The sequence below is a fragment of the Lucilia sericata genome, unplaced genomic scaffold (genome assembly GCF_015586225.1).
Source record: "Lucilia sericata isolate MDLA Ls3-8-SP2 unplaced genomic scaffold, ASM1558622v1 Contig001551F_arrow, whole genome shotgun sequence".
Taxonomy (NCBI): domain Eukaryota; kingdom Metazoa; phylum Arthropoda; class Insecta; order Diptera; family Calliphoridae; genus Lucilia; species Lucilia sericata.
In genome coordinates this window covers 78,840-97,384 of record NW_023995475.1, presented here as the reverse complement: position 1 = coordinate 97,384, position 18,545 = coordinate 78,840, and the positions used below count along the sequence as shown (strand labels likewise).

General features: G+C 25.8%; 1 protein-coding gene across 1 annotated transcript in view; it reads left to right on the top strand.

Moving 5' to 3' along the window:
- Positions 1-10,264: 10,264 nt before the first annotated feature.
- LOC119611879 (hybrid signal transduction histidine kinase A) overlaps positions 10,265-18,545 on the top strand; it is a 29,034-nt gene continuing 20,753 nt past the window's right edge. The window contains exon 1 of the mRNA XM_037967582.1: positions 10,265-10,313. The gene's annotated coding sequence lies outside the window, so the exon portion shown is untranslated. The remainder of the gene's footprint in view (positions 10,314-18,545) is intronic.

Below are 18,545 nucleotides of genomic sequence, written 5' to 3'. Positions count from 1 at the left end.
ACCAAAAAGTTAAAAATAAACTAAATTTTGTTTTAAAGAAAAATTAAAAACTTTAGCAAGACATATCCAATATCTTAAAATTTTTGTTATAAAAAATTGCTTTTAATAACTGTAATATTTTAACTACATACAAAAATTCTAGTTATAGTAACTCCTTTAGAGATAGGCTTTCATTTAAGCTATAAATTGTTTAGATATCTTTAACTTGAGATTTCGTCCGATTTAATAGGAATGATTAAATTTCATTTTAATCTAAAGCTATATGGGTATCAAAAGAAAGCTTTTAATCATTATATTACATTAAAAATATAAACTTTAAAATTCTCCCAAAATTTTAAACAAAATTTGAAAAAAATTAAACTTTAAAAAATTTTGTTAAAATTTTTATAATTTTTGAAAACCAAAAGAACAAAAAGTAGAGATTTTTGAAAATTTATATATAAAATTTATTTGTTTTAACATAAGCTAACTTTTGAGCTATAAATTTTTGGGAAATTTTCAACTTGAGTGTTCAACCGATTTAATAGGAATGACCAAATTTTGTTTTAAACTCAAGCATTATGGGTATTAGCTAAGCTACATTATATTAAACATATAATCTGGTGAATTTTCATAAAAATATTTAAAATATTTTAAGAAAAATTAAAATTTAAAAATTTTTTTTAAATATCAAAATTTTGTTAAAATTTTTAAATATTTTAATTTTTTAGCAAATTTTTATATAAACTAAATTCGTTTTATTTTAAGCTTTCATTTGAGTTATATTTTATTACGTTATAAACAACTTGAGATTTCAGCCGATTTAATAAGAATCATAACAATGTATGTATCAATTAAAGCAATATGGGTTGCAAATGAAAGTATTTAGCCAATATATGATTTTAAATTAAAAAATATCAATTCTTTTATAAAAAAGTTTAAGAAAATTTAATAAAAATTAAAAAATTTAACAAAAATTTGAAGAACGCTGTTCGAATTTTTACGTAGAGGTCGTTTGAGCAAAAAGTGTTATGTAATTTTAATTTCTTTTGAGCTAAGCTTTCATTTGGGTTATATATCGGGTCAATATCATTAACTTGAGATTTCAGCCGATTTAATAGGAATTAGTAAGTTTAAAGATAAAATAACACAAAATGGGTCTCAAATGAAAGCATTTAATGAAAGCATTACTATAAAAATATAAACTAGGTTATTGGTCTAAAAAAAGTTTAAGAATTTTTAAAAAAAATTTTAAATAACAATTTAAAAATTTTATAACATGGCTTATTTTTGTATTAATTGCTTAAATTTATAACAAAATTATATAGCTTACCCCAATACCAAGAGTTTGATACCCATTTTATGTGAGATTACTTTTACTTTAACATATTCCTAATAAATCGGCTTAAATCTCATATTAAAGCTGAAAGCTTAAAATTAATGTCAAACGTTTAGGCATTCTAATAATATTTAATTAATAGTATAAACAACATAAAATCACCACAATATATTACAAAAAAATATCTTGTTTTTATATCAAGCTAAATTTAAATTGCTAATTTAAACTTTTTTGCTTAAATATTTCATTTATTTATTTTATATAGTTTCCTATAACAAATGGTCATTTAATAAACTCTAAAGCAAAAGAAAAAAAAAACACAAAATTTTTTCTATGTAGACAAACAGACACAACAACTATGTATATTGAAATATTTCACACAATATTGTTAAACATTTATTTAAAATGATGTTGTTGTATGAACGTAAATGAATGTGTGGGCGTTAAATACCTCAACTGAGATAATTATATGAAACTGCAGTTTATTAGAAAAGACCACAATATAAATACTCAAATTACAATATATATAAAAACTAACAGCAAACAATAGCCACAACAATAATAATAACAACAATATTACTAATGAAAACAAACTGATAAACATTTTAAAACTATTTAAAAAACGTGCAACTCATATTAAAATGAAAATAACAAAACTTTAAGTGGAACATTGAAATTTTTATTTAATATTTCAATAAAAAAAATACAGCTGTCTATTCATATAGATAATTATAACAGATTGATTTTTTAAATGCTCTGTTAACAAGAGATTTAAAAAGTTTACAACAAACTGATAAGATTTTATAAGAGTTTTCAAGTTTCTAATATTTCGTTTTCACTTAGTGGGTGCCTTACGCAATAGCTGTTTAAAGGGTTAAAAGTTATCAAGTTTGTAAAAAAACAAATTATGAATAAATTTTACGTTATATTTCATTACTACAACTCAAATCAATTGACTATTGAACTTATCGAAATAAGTTGAAAATATTATATATCAGACAATTTTTCTTTTAAAATTGCCTGGTCTCTTAGAGGTAACAAAAGTTTCTTAAATAAATTAATTTGATTTTTTTTAACCAACTTTTTTCCTTATAAATATTGTTTAACCACGTTATACTGGTTTGAAATAAAAATAATTTACTTTTATTTATGTTTAGCAAAAGAACGGAGAGAACAACAAAAAAAAACTTTTCGATAAACTGCATAAAGGTCTTTTGGGTTGTTTGTTCATATTTCATACGCCACAATTGCAGTTCGAAATAGAAAATTCTATATGCAACAAGATTGCCAACAATAAAACTAAAGTTGTGGTATATGTGGTTTCAAAAAGCTGCTGGTAAATAAGTGCACACATGTGCACATATTTCTAAAGGTCGTTTAGTTAGCCAAGCCAATAGCTGGCTGTTTGTCTGTCCCTCCGTTTGTCTTTCTATGTCCGTTAAGTCTGTCCTGTTTGTTGCTGTCCGTCCTGTTTGTCATGTTGTCTAGCATATATTAGAATAAACAACAATTGCTTGGTTTAGGCTTGTTGGGAACCCAACAGAAATGTATTTGTTTCACATTTGTTATTTTCAAATTAAAAATTTTTGTTACAAACACCCGCTATTGCTTCAGAAAAATATACTATACACACAAAATCTTGATAAATTCTCATGAACAAACGGCCTTTGAAGGTTAATTTATCAGGTTTTTTTGTTGGTTTTCAATAGTTTTAAAATATATGGCCAATTAAAGTTTATTTCTTGTAAGATAAATTGAGAAAATTAGCATATTTCGAAAAATATAACACAAAAAATTCTTAGAAAAAAAAAAAATAGTTTAATATTAAAATTATAATATTATCGAATTAAGCTTGTTTAGAGAAATTTTAAAATTCTTATTATAAAATCTTAAAAAAATTTAAATATTTAATACGTGGGCGTATGATTAATATTAGTTCGATCAGAAAATTGTTAAATATTAATTACTATAAATGCAGAGTTAAACTAGAGTTGAGTTCTAGTTCACTTCTGGTTTTAGATCGGTTCTAATTCAGTTCTATTTCAGTTCTAGTTCAGTTCTAGTTCAGTTCTAGTTCAGTTCTAGTTCAGTTCTAGTTCAGTTCTAGTTCAGTTCTAGTTCAGTTCTAGTTCAGTTCTAGTTCAGTTCTAGTTCAGTTCTAGTTCAGTTCTAGTTCAGTTCTAGTTCAGTTCTAGTTCAGTTCTAGTTCAGTTCTAGTTCAGTTCTAGGTTTAGTCAGTTCTAGTTCAGTTCTAGTTCAGTTCTAGTTCAGTTCTAGTTCAGTTCTAGTTCAGTTCTAGTTCAGTTCTAGTTCAGTTCTAGTTCAGTTCTAGTTCAGTTCTAGTTCAGTTCTAGTTCAGTTCTAGTTCAGTTCTAGTTCAGTTCTAGTTCAGTTCTAGTTCAGTTCTAGTTCAGTTCTAGTTCAGTTCTAGTTCAGTTCTAGTTCAGTTCTAGTTCAGTTCTAGTTCAGTTCTAGTTCAGTTCTAGTTCAGTTCTAGTTCAGTTCTAGTTCAGTTCTAGTTCAGTTCTAGTTCAGTTCTAGTTCAGTTCTAGTTCAGTTCTAGTTCAGTTCTAGTTCAGTTCTAGTTCAGTTCTAGTTCAGTTCTAGTTCAGTTCTAGTTCAGTTCTAGTTCAGTTCTAGTTCAGTTATAGTTCTAGTTCAGTTCTAGTTCAGTTCTAGTTATAGTTCAGTTCTAGTTCAGTTCTAGTTCAGTTCTAGTTCAGTTCTAGTTCAGTTCTAGTTCAGTTCTAGTTCAGTTCTAGTTCAGTTCTAGTTCAGTTCTAGTTCAGTTCTAGTTCGTTCTAGTTCAGTTCTAGTTCAGTTCTAGTTCAGTTCTAGTTCAGTTCTAGTTCAGTTCTAGTTCAGTTCTAGTTCAGTTCTAGTTCAGTTCTAGTTCAGTTCTAGTTCAGTTCTAGTTCAGTTCTAGTTCAGTTCTAGTTCAGTTCTAGTTCAGTTCTAGTTCAGTTCTAGTTCAGTTCTAGTTCAGTTCTAGTTCAGTTCTAGTTCAGTTCTAGTTCAGTTCTAGTTCAGTTCTAGTTCAGTTCTAGTTCAGTTCTAGTTCAGTTCTAGTTCAGTTCTAGTTCAGTTCTAGTTCAGTTCTAGTTCAGGTCTTCTAGTTCAGTTCTAGTTCAGTTCTAGTTCAGTTCTAGTTCAGTTCTAGTTCAGTTCTAGTTCAGTCTAGTTCAGTTCTAGTTCAGTTCTAGTTCAGTTCTAGTTCAGTTCTAGTTCAGTTCTAGTGCAGTTCTCGTTCAGTTCTAGTTCGGTTCTAATTCAAACATAAAACCATAAATTGCTATATATTATATCTTTCTGATCCAACTTTGAATTTAAAATTTTTGAAACAAAAAAAGTCGATTAAATAATAAATCATTTTTCTATATTATTTATTTTTCATTTTCTAGGAAATTAATTGCTCTGACTTACTACCTTGCTACTACTGCTCTGCAACATGTAACAATTACTAGACGAGGGTGGACATGTGAAATTACTACTTTATATATGTTTGCAAGCTGTATGTTTAAAATATTTTTTTTAGACCAGTTTTTACTTGTTATAAAGTTTTTTCCTTGATATGTTTTTTTTTGTTGCTTCAAAGAAAACCATGCAACAATAGTTGTTGTTGTTGTTGCTTTGTTCTGTTTTAGATGGCGTGGTTTTGTTTTTCAATAGGAAATTGTTTAGCTTTACAATTAGCTTAGTTTTGCTAGAGCATTATAGTATATATGTGTTGTTTTGTTTTTTGCGGTGTTGCTGATGGTGCAGGCTTCTAAACATAATCTTCGTTATAACCACAAAACTATATTATTACCTATTATTACCATAAAGAATGGTCAAGCTATGCCTTATATAAAGTATTATTATAAATAAGGTTGTTTTTTTTTTTGAGTTGTTGGAATCTTTTTGCAACAGTTTTGTTGTTAGCGAATAGACCCACTACCACCAACGCTACGTGCTGCTGCTGCTGTCTTAACACTTCATATAGTATATCAACAAGAATTTGTTCAACAATAAAATATTAAACACTGTGGTGAAAAGAAATTTAAAATTTTTATTTTGGTTGTTTCTTGTTTGTATTGAAATTAGAAATTGAGAATTTATTGATAAAACATTAAACATTTTTTTTTTATTATTTTCTGAAATTTTGAAAATTTTAAAAATTTTAAATTTTCTTCACCTAGAGCGTATGAGTTATATTAATTTTTGTAAATTTTTATAATTTTTAAAAAATCTTTGTTATTTCTTAGTATAATGAAAATCTGTTAAAAATCAAAATTAGTTAACAGTTTAGGCTATTGAGAACAGTTGCTCGTTTAGAGCTTAAGCTTTTTTGTAAAAAGCTTTAATTTTTTTTTTTGTAATTGAAAGATCTCAAATTTCTTGCTATCTTTGCTTTAATATGAAAATTTTTATTCAGTTTCTTTCTTTTGGAAATGGTGTTTTTGATTGTCTTAATAATGATTCAGTTGGTTGCTTGTTTAGCTGCTTTACTTTTTAGCCAACATTTTATTGTTATTATTGTTGTTTTCATTCTTTAGTTTTTCATATTAGATGGATGGATAGATGCCATGGTTTAAATGGTGTTTTGTAAACAAGAATTAGCAGCGCGTGCTAAATAGTAGAAAAAAAAACTTAACTGAAAAAAAAATGAAATATATACATTTTTTCGTGTATAAGTATATTTATTGTTTAAATCCATTTAATAAAGAGCAGGAGGGAGGTAGTTTTAGAGTCAAGAGTTTGTATGCATTTTGTAGTTTTCTAAGTAGTTTGATTGCATTTTTTGTTGTCTCTTAAAAGGCAGAAGACACTAAGAAAAAAAACAAAACAACTGAAAATAGATAACATAATAATGGCATGTGCGCAAGCGTGCTTACGTCTTCTGCTATGTTTTTTATGACTACACTTACACTTACACACCTCTTAACTTAAACTTACTACATACTTGCATGTGCCAGCGTAGATGATTTTTGTGTACATGTTTGAGTTTAAAACTTAAGCCATAAATCTAATGCTTATTTGCCACAAAAATAGCATTAAAATGGTAGCAATGTTACAATGTAAAGTAAAAAAAATATATATATATTAAGAAAATAAAGCTAAAGTTACAAAAAAAGCAGTAAATTCCCCCTCCTTCAAAAAGCGTACAAAAAATAAGCAAAAGAAGAAAAAAAAATGGAAAAATTCAATGTTACATTAAAGCCAAGTTAACTTAACTACACAGCTACGGTACATGTAATTACAATCATTATATGGTCTGTCGCGTTTTTTTTTCTTGCTGCTGTTACTGCTATAACAGCAGCAGCAATCAGTAGCAACCAAAGTGCACTTTGGAGGCTTGTTTTTTTTTTTTGTTCGTATTACAATATACAATTTTCGTATGGCTAAAAAATTATACTTTCAACACTTTTTGTTTTCAATTTAATTTGACTTTAAAATTGTTATCGTTCATATAAATTTAGCTGTGTTTTCTGTATTTTTGTTTGGGTGAGTGTGTAAAGCTTATGAAATTTAATTCAATTAAATTCATAAAATAAAATTATTTAATAATAAAATACATATATTTTCTTTATATATAATTTTATTTTTAAATAAAAATGTTTTCATTAACAAAGTCAATTTAAAATGAAAAACCAGCCTACAACAATGTTGCCGGTAAATTAAGGCCAAAAAGTAGGCAATATTTATGTTATAGTTAATAATGTTTTAAATAACTGACTAAGTAGTTAATATTTACCAAAAATATTTAAACTATTTAAATAAAAAAGAAAAAATAAACTATATTTTTTTTTTAAATTTTAAAATTTTTTTAAATAAAATTTCAAATTTTATACAAAATTTAATACTAATTATAAAGTTTTGATTAATGTGCTTTAGATGCTGAAAGGAAAGTAAAAGATTTTCTATTAATTATAAAGAAATTTTATAAAAAACTTTTTTCAAACCCTAGAGCGTATGATTATTATTTAATTGTAGATAATATTGAAATTTTTTAAAAATTGCCTATATTTGAAATCTAATTAAAATTCTAATAAAAATCAAAATTAAACAACACCATAAGCTTTCCAAATTTGTAACATAAAAGCTTTTAGTTGTAAAACTAAAAAAGCTATAATTCGCAGAAGTTTAAAAATTAAATAATTGCACAAAATATTTTTTTTAGTTATAGAAAGTTTGCTTTAAAAGAGAATAAACAAAAGCTTTTAAAAAGCTGTATGTACAAATTTCATTTTGTTTTCTTATAGTTATTAAAAATAACATATATTTTATAACAATTTTTAAACAACTTTTGGACTTTTTAAACCCTAGAGCGTATGTTTATTAAAATTTTAAAATTTATCTTAAAATTTAGGGAAAAAATTATGTTTTTCTTAACAATTTCTAAGTTTAAGAAAAATCAAAATTATTTAAATCCTTAAGCTTTCAAAATCTGTAACACGAAAGTTTTTCAAAGCTTGTATAAAAAAGCTATAATTGAGACAAGTTCAAAAAGTATATTCCTTTAATTATAAATTTTTAAATAAAATTTCCTAAAAAACTTTAAAATTGCCCTATTTTTGTGCTTTTGTAGCTTTTAATAAAAAAAAACAACCTCAAATCCTTGCAAATTGCATGAAATTTAATTTCAAACAATTTAGGGCCCTAGAGCGTATGATTATTTTTAGTGAAAAGTAAATTTTGAAATATATGCAAAACTTTTGTAATATTGAAATCGCATTCAAAGTTTAATAAAATTCAAAATTAAACAACTCTTTAAGCTTTCCAAATTTACAACATTAAAGCTTTTAGTATCAAAAACAAAGAAACTGGAATACTTTAAACTTAGATAAGTTAAAACTTTAAGAAATGTGTTTTAATCCTTAAGATATTATTATAAAAAAAGTAGTACAAAAAGCATTAAAAAAGCTTTTAAATAAAATTTGTATGTTTTTTCATTGTTTTAAAAGAAAACAAAAGAAAATTTTTAATTAGTTGCTAAAAAAAATTATTTCAAAAATTATTAAACCCTAGAGCGTATGAGTGTTTTTAATTATAAAGTAATTTGGAAAATTTGTAAAAAATCTAACAATTTTGTAATTTTCTAGAAATATTAAATAAAATTTAAATTAGCTAAGACTTTAAGCTTTACAAATATGAATGCAAAAGCTTTTTGTAATAAAAAGTAAAAAGCTTTTGTTGTTATATTTGAACATCGCTTTTTTAAAACATTTAAATAATTGTCATTAAAATTCTTTTGAATTTCTTAAATTCACTTTTTAAACTTTTATTTTTAATTCCCTGGTGTAAATTTCCTAAATGAGGGTGTTTATAGGTAGTTTTACGAGTTGTGGTTGCTTTAAAAGAAATAAAAATTTCCTGTTTTTTTATGCCTGACTAAAATTTTACAATTCTTTGTATTTGCAACATACAAAAACCGTGGGAGCGTAATCAATATCAAACAACCAGGAACATGAAACAAAACAAAACCAAGGAATGTATTTGTGTTTTTTGATTCACTGGTTTTTCTGGTTCCTTTGTGGTTACTTTAAAATCTTTTTTTTTTTTGCTGCAAACTAAAGGTGACACTTGTTGTTTTATGGTTTTTAAAAAGGTTCTGACATATTTTAGCATATTTTTAAAACTTAACGCCCGCATATTAAAATTTTTTGTTTGTTGTGCGCAGAGAGGCCTGTATAAGACCACAAAATCACCTGTGGCCTATAAATTTTACAATATGCAAAAATTTTCTGTTTGTGTGTGTGTTTTTTTTTAAGATTGTCTTCTCCTTTCTTTGGACCAATGATGGATCACCGTAGATAAGCAGATTCGTCTTCTTTTGGGGTTTTCTTTATTATTTTCATTATTATTGTATGAGGAGGTAAAAAAAAGTAGAGTTTTTTCTCTGCAACATACTTGACTTGTCTTGGCTGGGATGTGCGTGCATATAATCGCATCAAGTCAAATGTTTGTTATTTGTTGTAGGTTTCAGTGCTGTTATTTTTTTGTTTCTTCTTGTATTTTTGTCGTTTTGGTTGTGGCAACTTAAGTATGACACTATGCTACATGATGTTTTTTTCTTCTTTTCTTTTAGTTTTGTTTAGTTTCTGGCTTATGGTTTGTTCTTTTTTGTGTGTGTTTTTTTGTGGGTTATATGAATGCAACTGTCATGGCATCAAAAGGCTTAAAGCGCATGTCATCAGGCATAAAAAAGAGTACAACAACAGCTTTAACTATCAAGTATATCCACCAACTAACCAATACCACACCATCAACAGATGACCACAATAGTTCAAGCAACAAGTTGCAAAAAAAAGAGGCAACAAAAACATAATGTATATAGTTTGAACTGAAAGCATATGATCGTCATTATAATACTACAAAACTAGGGCAGGTTGTTAAAAGTATCAAATGTTTATAATAAGCAAAATAGAAAAATATTCTAAGAGAGATTTCTTCAACTCTGTGAACTCTCAAAGCCCTGTACGTACCGCACTCTATCTTAACGCTATAGAGCAACAGAAACATTCTCTTCCCTTAATATCCTTAATGAATGGAAAGTATCAGAATCTTCACTATTGGAACTAAACTTTCCATTACTTTAAACCTCTGTTTACTCCTGTTTTTTTCCATAACAATTTCATTTGTATTTATTTTTTGTAAACTTTACTGAGCCGAGAGAGAGAGCCATCCAGCCAGCATAGATAGGCAAACAGACAAAAAAGAAGCATTTTGTAGACTCAACATGACGTATGTCATTTTTACACACATGCAACTTGTACATTAAAGGTGTTGCATTAAACGATTTTCTATGCTTGCCACCAGAGAGAAGGAGGGGGGCGAGGCGAGGCAATAAGTGCATGAAATTCTAGTAAAATAGATAAAAGATTTGCAATAAAATTCATTTAAATTTTATATAATAAATTTTATAACAATTAATAATTTTCTATTTATGTTTTCTTTTCTCTTTGCAGTTACTAAAATCTAGAAAAAAAAATGAGCAGCACTTAGTAATAAAACGGTAAGTAGTTAAGCTATTCTTGTAATTAACCCTCATTGACCCCCTTTTGACCGTTAAAAAGGATAATTTTTAAAAATTTCTTTACTTAGGTATCCATTTAAAGCAAAATTTAGTCGTTTGCTTACCTTATGCCGCCCAGGTAATCTAGTTAGTAGACAGTTTAAGGCAGAATTGTCTCTAAAATTCATTAATTTTAAAATTTATTTAGTTTTTATATTTCTGCTTCATGTTTTACTTAAGAGTTTTATGTAAAATAAATTCAAGTCGATTGGCTACATTACAGATCCCTGGTAATGTAAGTAGAAGCTTGTTGTCTTTTGAGTGTCCCCTAATCATCTGAAAACGTGTTTAATCTTCAATATTTTTCACAGTTGGAAACTTAATTGTTTTTAAACAAATATTAGTGCATTGTTTACTCTATTTAATCCTAGTAATCTAAGGTGTAGTTAGTTGTGTTTTAAGTATTTCTAAATAATGTAGAATAATGCTTAAACTTCAATATTTTCGATATTTCTTAACAATATATCATCTTAATGCCTTTTATAAAGCAATTTGTTTTCAATTGTTTACTATATACATCCTTGGTAATCTGCCGAGTGGTCAGTAAGCTTTGAAGTGTTTTTAGGTAATCTAGAGTTAAAATTCAAAGTTATAAATGTTCTTTACTAAACAATTGTTGATATTTTGTTTGCAAAACTTAATTAAAAGTCAATTGATTACTTTAAACCACCCTGGTTATCTAGAGAGTAGTCAGTTAGCCTTGCTAAGACCTTAACTTAATCAGTGTAAAGTTAAAACTTTAATATTTTGTTTATTTTTGCACTAAATTTAACCAGTACTTTTTTAAAAAATTAAAATTTAAATCAATTAAACATTTTACATCACCTAAGTAATGTAAAGAGTAGTCAGTTGCTTTTTAAGAATCTCTAAATCTTAAAAGCAATTAGTTTTGAATATTACTTAAACTATTCTTTTACACTTTACTTAAGAAAAAAGTTATTTGAATGTGTAGGATACTTAATGAAGTCTACTAGCTACTTCGTACCACCCAGGTAATGTAAAAAAGAGTCAGTTGTTTTTAAATGTGTCAAAGTTTTCCGAAATGAAGTTTTCACTTCTATATTTTCTATAATTTTCTTCTATTTGGGCAAATTTGTCTCTCAGTGTGCTAAGCAAATTGAATTGATCACTTTTTAAACCCTGAGTAGTCTTGGCTGGGGTCAGTTTATCTTTAGGAGTCCCTAGATGCTAAAGCAAACATTTTTCTTACATTTTACTTAAAGCAATTATATAATTTCATTCTGTATGACATTTTTAAATAGAAATTAAATCAACTGGTTACTTAATACATCCCAGGTAATCTAGCAAGGTATCAGTTGTAATATTAGTGGTACATTCTTTATATAAAGTTTTAAATGGATTGTTTAAAAGCTAAATTTGGCCGGATGTATTAAAGCCAAAGATTTGATCAATAGTTTTCTTCATTCAAATTCAAATTAGTATCAAAAACATTTGCTGGGTTATACTCAAATCAAATGCCTAAAACACACAAAACAAGCAATTATGCTTCTTTTCATTAACTTTTCTATTAATTTGACAAAAATCTTCATAACATATTTTGTTACTTAAACTATATGTTCAAAATGTAGCTTACAAATAGATCTGCTTAGTCAAAAGACGGCCGCGGCGCCATTTAGGTTACAATTTTTAAATCCACATTTCAGCACTTTTTTCTTTAAAGTGAAAAAAAAACGACAAAAAACAACTTGAATTAACAAAATTTTCTGTATGTTAAATATGAAAGAAAGCATGAATTGTTTAAACAAACAATTTTTGTTTTACTTTCATTTAAAACAAATACACCGCATTATGAATGAATGAATAATAAAAAATTTATTTAAATACAAAAAAAAAAAAGAAAAAACAATAAAAAATGTCATTGTGTTAATGAAATAAATGAAAAAAATTATACCAAGTAATGGCTAATTTAATAAAGTTATTAAAAAAAATTAATTTGCAAAACGTAATGAAACACATAGCCACAGCAAGTTTTAATTTCATTAAAGATTTTTTTTATGAAAAATAATTAACAAAAGCTTAGTTGTCAAGTTAAATACGTATTTTTTTCAAGTGATTTTGCAATAAAAAAAAACTTTTTTAATGACCTTAAACAATTTTAATGTTTTTGAAAAAATTATAATTTTTTAAATTTATTTTTAAAAATTTGATAATTTTTTGTATAACAAACAAATGTTTTTGACAAACTTCTTTGCAAGGTCTGTAGTTTTTAGCTAACAAAACAGCTAGAGCTAAAGATTACTAAATTCCAAAATTGTAATATAAAAAAATCTTTAAAAAGTCAAAAAGCTCTTTTATTGTGGTGTAAAAGCTAATCAAAATTTCTAACTAAAAATTTAACATTTTCTTATTACCTTTCAAGGCATCATAATTTCGTTTTGCTATTGTCTTAAAACATTAAACTCAATTGCTCATATCTCTCCCTCTTTTAAAACCTTAAAATTCCTAACAAAATTTTCAATTAAAAAAAAAAAAAAAAAACTCTAATTCGTTTTATGACAAAACTGGCAATCTGTCTAAAACGTTCAACATTTTCAATGGCATTAAAACTCAAATAAACGAAAAAAATCATTTAATATTAAATTCTACTTAAAAAAATTCACCTGTATAAAAAAAGCTCAATGTCTACTTGCCACAATATGACAAATACAGGCTTTCGAAAAAAAAAAATAATCGTAAAATAAAAAAATAAAACATTAATGCAATTCCTTAGTGGCCTAAAATAGAAGGTCGTTGTTGTTTACCATTTTTAGAAGAAAACGTTAAAAAAAACTTATAGAAAAAAAAAAACGCAATAAAAAACACAAACTCCTGCGCCTCCCATGCAATCTCTACATGTTTGTAATGGTTGTAGTTGTTAGTTTTTGTCGACAAACAAAAGATTTAAGCTACAAACTTGAGATGATCAAAATTGTGAACTTAAAACAAATACATACACACACTTACACTTACTCATACTCGTACATTTGTATATTCTCTTAGATTTAAAGTCTACGCACTTTAAACTGCAAGCAAAATTTTATAATGTTTCAATATTAAACGAATTTTTTGTACGTTAAAGTTTTAAAAGCTTTTTTGATAAAATTCATATAAAAGCTTTTTCGAAGTAAAAGGTTTTAACAGTTTGTTTTTCTAATTAAAAAGCTTCTTAAAACTTTTTTTTGAAAATATTTTTTAAATAAAAAACTTTATAAAAAAGCCATCGAAAAGCTTTTTTGGAATAAAAAGCTTTTAAAAGCTTTTTTGATAAAATTCATATAAAAGCTTTTACGAAAAAAAAGGCTTTAACAGTTTGTTTTTCTGATTAAAAAGCTTTTTTAAATAAAAAACTTTAAAAAAAAAGCTTTCTAAAAGCTTTTTTTATTAAAAGACTTTAAAGCCCTTTTTTTAAAAGCATAAATGTTCTTGATAAAAAAACTCCTAAAAGTATTTGTGCTTTGGAATCAAAAGCTTTTAGAAACTTTTTTGATAAAATTAATCTAAAAGCTTTTCTGATGAAAAATCTTTCCACAGTTTTTTAACTAAAAAACTTCTAAAACCTTTTTTGATTAAAAAAAACTTCTAAAACCTTTTTTGATTAAAAAAGCTTCTTTGAATAAAAAACTTCTAAAAGTTTTTTATTAAAAAGCTTTAAAGCTTTTTTTAGAGCCTAAATGTTTTCTTGATAAAAAGAACTTCCAAAAGTTTTTTTGCTTTGGAATTAAAATCTTTTTTGATAAAAATCATCTAAAAGCTTTTCCAATGAAAAAGGTTCGAACAATATTTTTTGATTAAAAGGTTCTTAAAACCTTTTTGGATTAAAAAGCTTAAAAAAGCTTATAAAAGCTGTTTTATTAAAAAGCTGTAAAGCTTAAAAGCATAAATATTTTTGATAAAAAACTCCCAAAAGTTTTAGTGCTTTAAAAACTTTCAAAAGTATTTTGAAATATAAATATTTTAAAAGCTTTTTTGATAAAAAAATCATTTAACAGCTTTTCCAATTAAAAAGCTTCTAACAATTTTTAGATTAAAAAGCTTCTAAAACTGTTTTTATTTAAAAAGCTTCTTTAAATAAAAAACTTTTTTCAAAGTTTTTTATTAAAAAGCTTTAAAGAGAATTTTTTATTAAAAGCCTTCTAATAACTTCTGTTTTTAATAAGCTTCTAGAAGCTTTTTTGATTGATTGAAATATTTCAAATAGCTTCTTCAAAGACAAATATTAAAGGCTATGATTAAAAAGCTTCTAGAAAGCTTTCTTGCTTATAATGATTGAAATAGTTTTTTTTTTTTTTTATTCAAAAGCTTTTAATAGTTTCTTTATTAAAAATATTTAAATGCTTTCTTAACACTTCAAATAGCTTATTCAAAGACAAATTTTAAAGTTTTTGATTAAAAAGCTGCTAAAAAGCTTCTTTACTAAAAATCTTTAAATGCTTTCTTAATTAAAAAGCTTATAAAAGCTTGTTTCATTCAAAAGCTTCTAAATTTGTTTTCTTCAAAAGCTTCGAAATGTTGCTTAATTATAAATCTCCTAAAAGCTTGTTCCATTAAAAAGTTTTTAAGAGATTTTCGATTCAACTGTAGGGTATTCATACATTTTAGCATTTTTTTGATTCGTTGCGTATAAAGTCTAAAGCATTCAAACACATATTTATAGCAAAACGCATTGACTTGACTTGGTAAGACAAGCATATATGATCGATCTTGACGTTTTTTGTATTTTTTCACAATTTTTTTTTCTCATTTTCATTTTGGTATTGTTTGCTTATACACTTGGCTTAAATCAGAAAAAAACACATAGACACAACAACAGAATGACAGACAGACAAAACGGCAGACAATCTTATAATATAAACAAACAGACATACATACGTACATAGATACAGAGTGAGAGCTGTAAATGCTTTAGCATCATTTTATAATGTTTTGTTGTTGTTTTTTTTCTCGATTTCGTGTGCGTTAACGTTCAAATTAAAAATGCGTTATGCGTTTTAAGTAGATTCTAAAGGTGAAGGTGTAAGTAAACAATTTTTTTGTGTTTAATGCAGCAAGCTGCAATCTATCCTCTACATTTATGGTTACAAAAAAATATACAGCTTTTTTTGTGGCACTTTTTTTTGCACTAAACAACAACAGCAAAAAAGTTGTTTGCTTGATAATTGTATTGCAGCGACAGACGTAGCCGGAGTTTTATAGTTTTGAGATAAAATATCATTATAATTTGTAAAATTTTTATTAAATTTTAATGTTCTTGCCATTTTTATTAACGCGTGTATGTGTTTTTTGTTTGTTTTGTTCTCCTAACATCATACGCCTTTAATTATTTAATAGGAACCAAGCCAAGAGTACAGCAGCAAACACCAAAAGATAAAAATCTTTCTTTTTCTAAACAGTTTATGTTTTCGCCAGCGAGAGGAGAGTTGGCTTGTAAAATATTTTCATATTTGGTTATGTGAAACAATTTCTGTGAACAATTTGTTGCAAAAAACAAAAACGACCAACAGAAGTTGCAGGCTGCAGTGTGCAGCAGTCACTAAGTAGGCAGGCTGTTAGGCTTGTTGTAAGCGTGGCCATTTTTGTGCGGTTTTGATGTTTTTTTGTAATGACAATTCATGATTTATGAAGCGTTTATAGGGCTCTATATATGGACCGACAAAGTGATGGTTGCTGTGGAGTATTCTTATTAGGGTATATGTATAACTGAAAATTGAAATAAATGACAAGCAAAAAGGCAAAAATGAATCAACAACCGAACGGAGAGAGAGAGAAAAAAAGAAACATTCTTGTTGTTCTTGTTGTAGCATTTATTAAGGAAAGAAATTGTTGAAATATTTGAAAATTAAAATTCATGTAAAAGCAGAGTAAGTATGGTAAAAATGCCTAAATAAATTCTTTATCGCTTACAATAATAAATATTTGGGCCATAAAACATTTTTTTCAATTAATTTTACAGACATTTTTTAAGTTTAAGCTTAAATGTTTGAAAAGTTTAAATAAGGTAAAAGCTTGACAGACAGCAAGCAGCTAGCTGAGTAGTGGTTTAATAACGCTGTTAAAGATTTATGTATGAGATCTACGAAATTAGCCAAAAATACATAGTTTTTACAAAATGCTATGTCTTTTAGAGGAAGAACTTTATAAAAGCTTTTTCATGAATAAAATTTATGCCAGTAAATGCTTTTATTTGAAAGAAAAACTAATTAAATCGTTAATGAAAGAAAAACTCTTTAAGCTCTTATAAAGAAAAAGCTTATTAACGATATTTTTAAGAAAAAGCTCATGAAAGTTTTTTTTTTTTTTTGAAGAAAAATCATATTAAAGCTCTACATTTTTATGAGATCTATAAAATTCGTCAAAAATACATAGTTTTTACAAAATGCTATTTTTTTAGAGAAAGAACCTTATAAAAGCTTGTTTCAACAAAAAATATATGAAAGTAATTGATCATTAAAGCTTTTATTTGAAAGAAAAACTAATAAAATCGTTTATGAAAGAAAACTCCTTAAGCTCCTTTAAAGAAAAAGCTTATTAACTATTTTTTTTTAAGAAAAAGTTCATTAAAGCTTTTTTTGCAGAAAAAGCTTATTAAAGCTTTTTTTTGAAGAAAAAGCTTATTAAAGCTTTTTTATGAAAAAAAGCTTATTAAAGCTTTTTTATGAAAAAATATATTTTTTTACAAAATGAAAAACATATTTGGAAGAAAAAGCTTATTATAGCTTATTTATGCAAAAGCTATTTAAAAAAAAAGATCTTTTATACCAATATATTATAAAATATTATGTAAGGTTTTTAAGAAAAAGCTTTAGGAAAAAAGTTTACTAAAGCTTTTATTCAGAAAAAAGCTCTTAATATACATACACATGTATATAATGAGCTATGCCATACGTTTGTTTAAGCTGAGCTTTTTAATAAAAAAATGTGGTAAAAGCTTTCCAATAATTATTAATAAAAAGCTCACAAAATAGAGTTGATGAAAAAGCTCAAAAAGATCTTTCTAATAAAAAAAAGTTCAAAAATTGCTTTTTGATGAAAATTTTCAAAATGAAATTTTCACAAGGCTCTTAAAAGCTTTTATGAAAATTAAAATTTACTGTTTAAATTATTAAAAAAGATTTAAAAAACATTATGCTCAATAGCTTTAATAACAAAACAATATTATTATATAAAATTATTTAATTTAAAGAAAGTAAATTACCAGCTTTTCAACAACCAAAAAGCTTAAACCTTTTAACTCAAATACAATGTAATTCTATATTACAATTATTTATTTAATTTTAAAGATATAAACCGATTATTTGTTCATAAAACTCTTGGCTTTTTAACGATACTGTAATCAAATTATTAATTTTCAACGAAAGCAGGTGAAATTTATTTTTATGAAATATTAAATTAAAAATGAAAAAAAAGCTTTAATACGTGGCCACAAAGAAAAAGTGCAGCCCTTTTTCTTTATGCTGTTTGGTGGGGTGTATGTTTGTCTTAAATATAAAATGCAATTTAGATTAAATGATTTAGATAAATTTTGGCAGTTTTTTGGCAAAATACAAAAAACAAAAGCACATGAAAAGTGCAACAAGATTCTTTCATTGGCGATAAGTAATATTTTGAAAAGCTAAAAGGAATTTAAATAAACTTGTTTAATATTAAGGCAAAACAAGAAAGAGAAAAAATATATTGAAAATTTTCAGTGAAAAGAAATTAATTTTTTTTTATATTTTTGAAAGTCGGTGGCGGCGTTGGCGGCCACTGGTTGGCGATGATGATGATGACGAAGAGCTTGATTGTTATCGGTTTAAAAATGTTATTTTTATATGTGTATGAATGCAAAAAATATATAATACCCTGAAAAAAATCAGGCCAATATTGTTGTAGGTGCACTAACTCAAACATTTGTATAAAAATCATGCCAAAATTATTTATTTATTTTTTTTTGTCAGTTTTGTTTTCTTAATTTTGCTGAATGATGGTAATCTTTGTTGTGTTTTTATGTAAGATTTGTAATTTATTTTTTTATGTTGGCCAGACAGCTGTTGTTGGCTGTTTTCGCTTAGTATTGTGGTTTTCTTGAGCTAAATTTTACATAAAAATTCTTTGCAGAAAAAAAAATTATTCAAATTTTTATTTCTTTGCTGTTATTGCTATAATAATTTAAAATTGTTTTTTTTTGTCATTTAA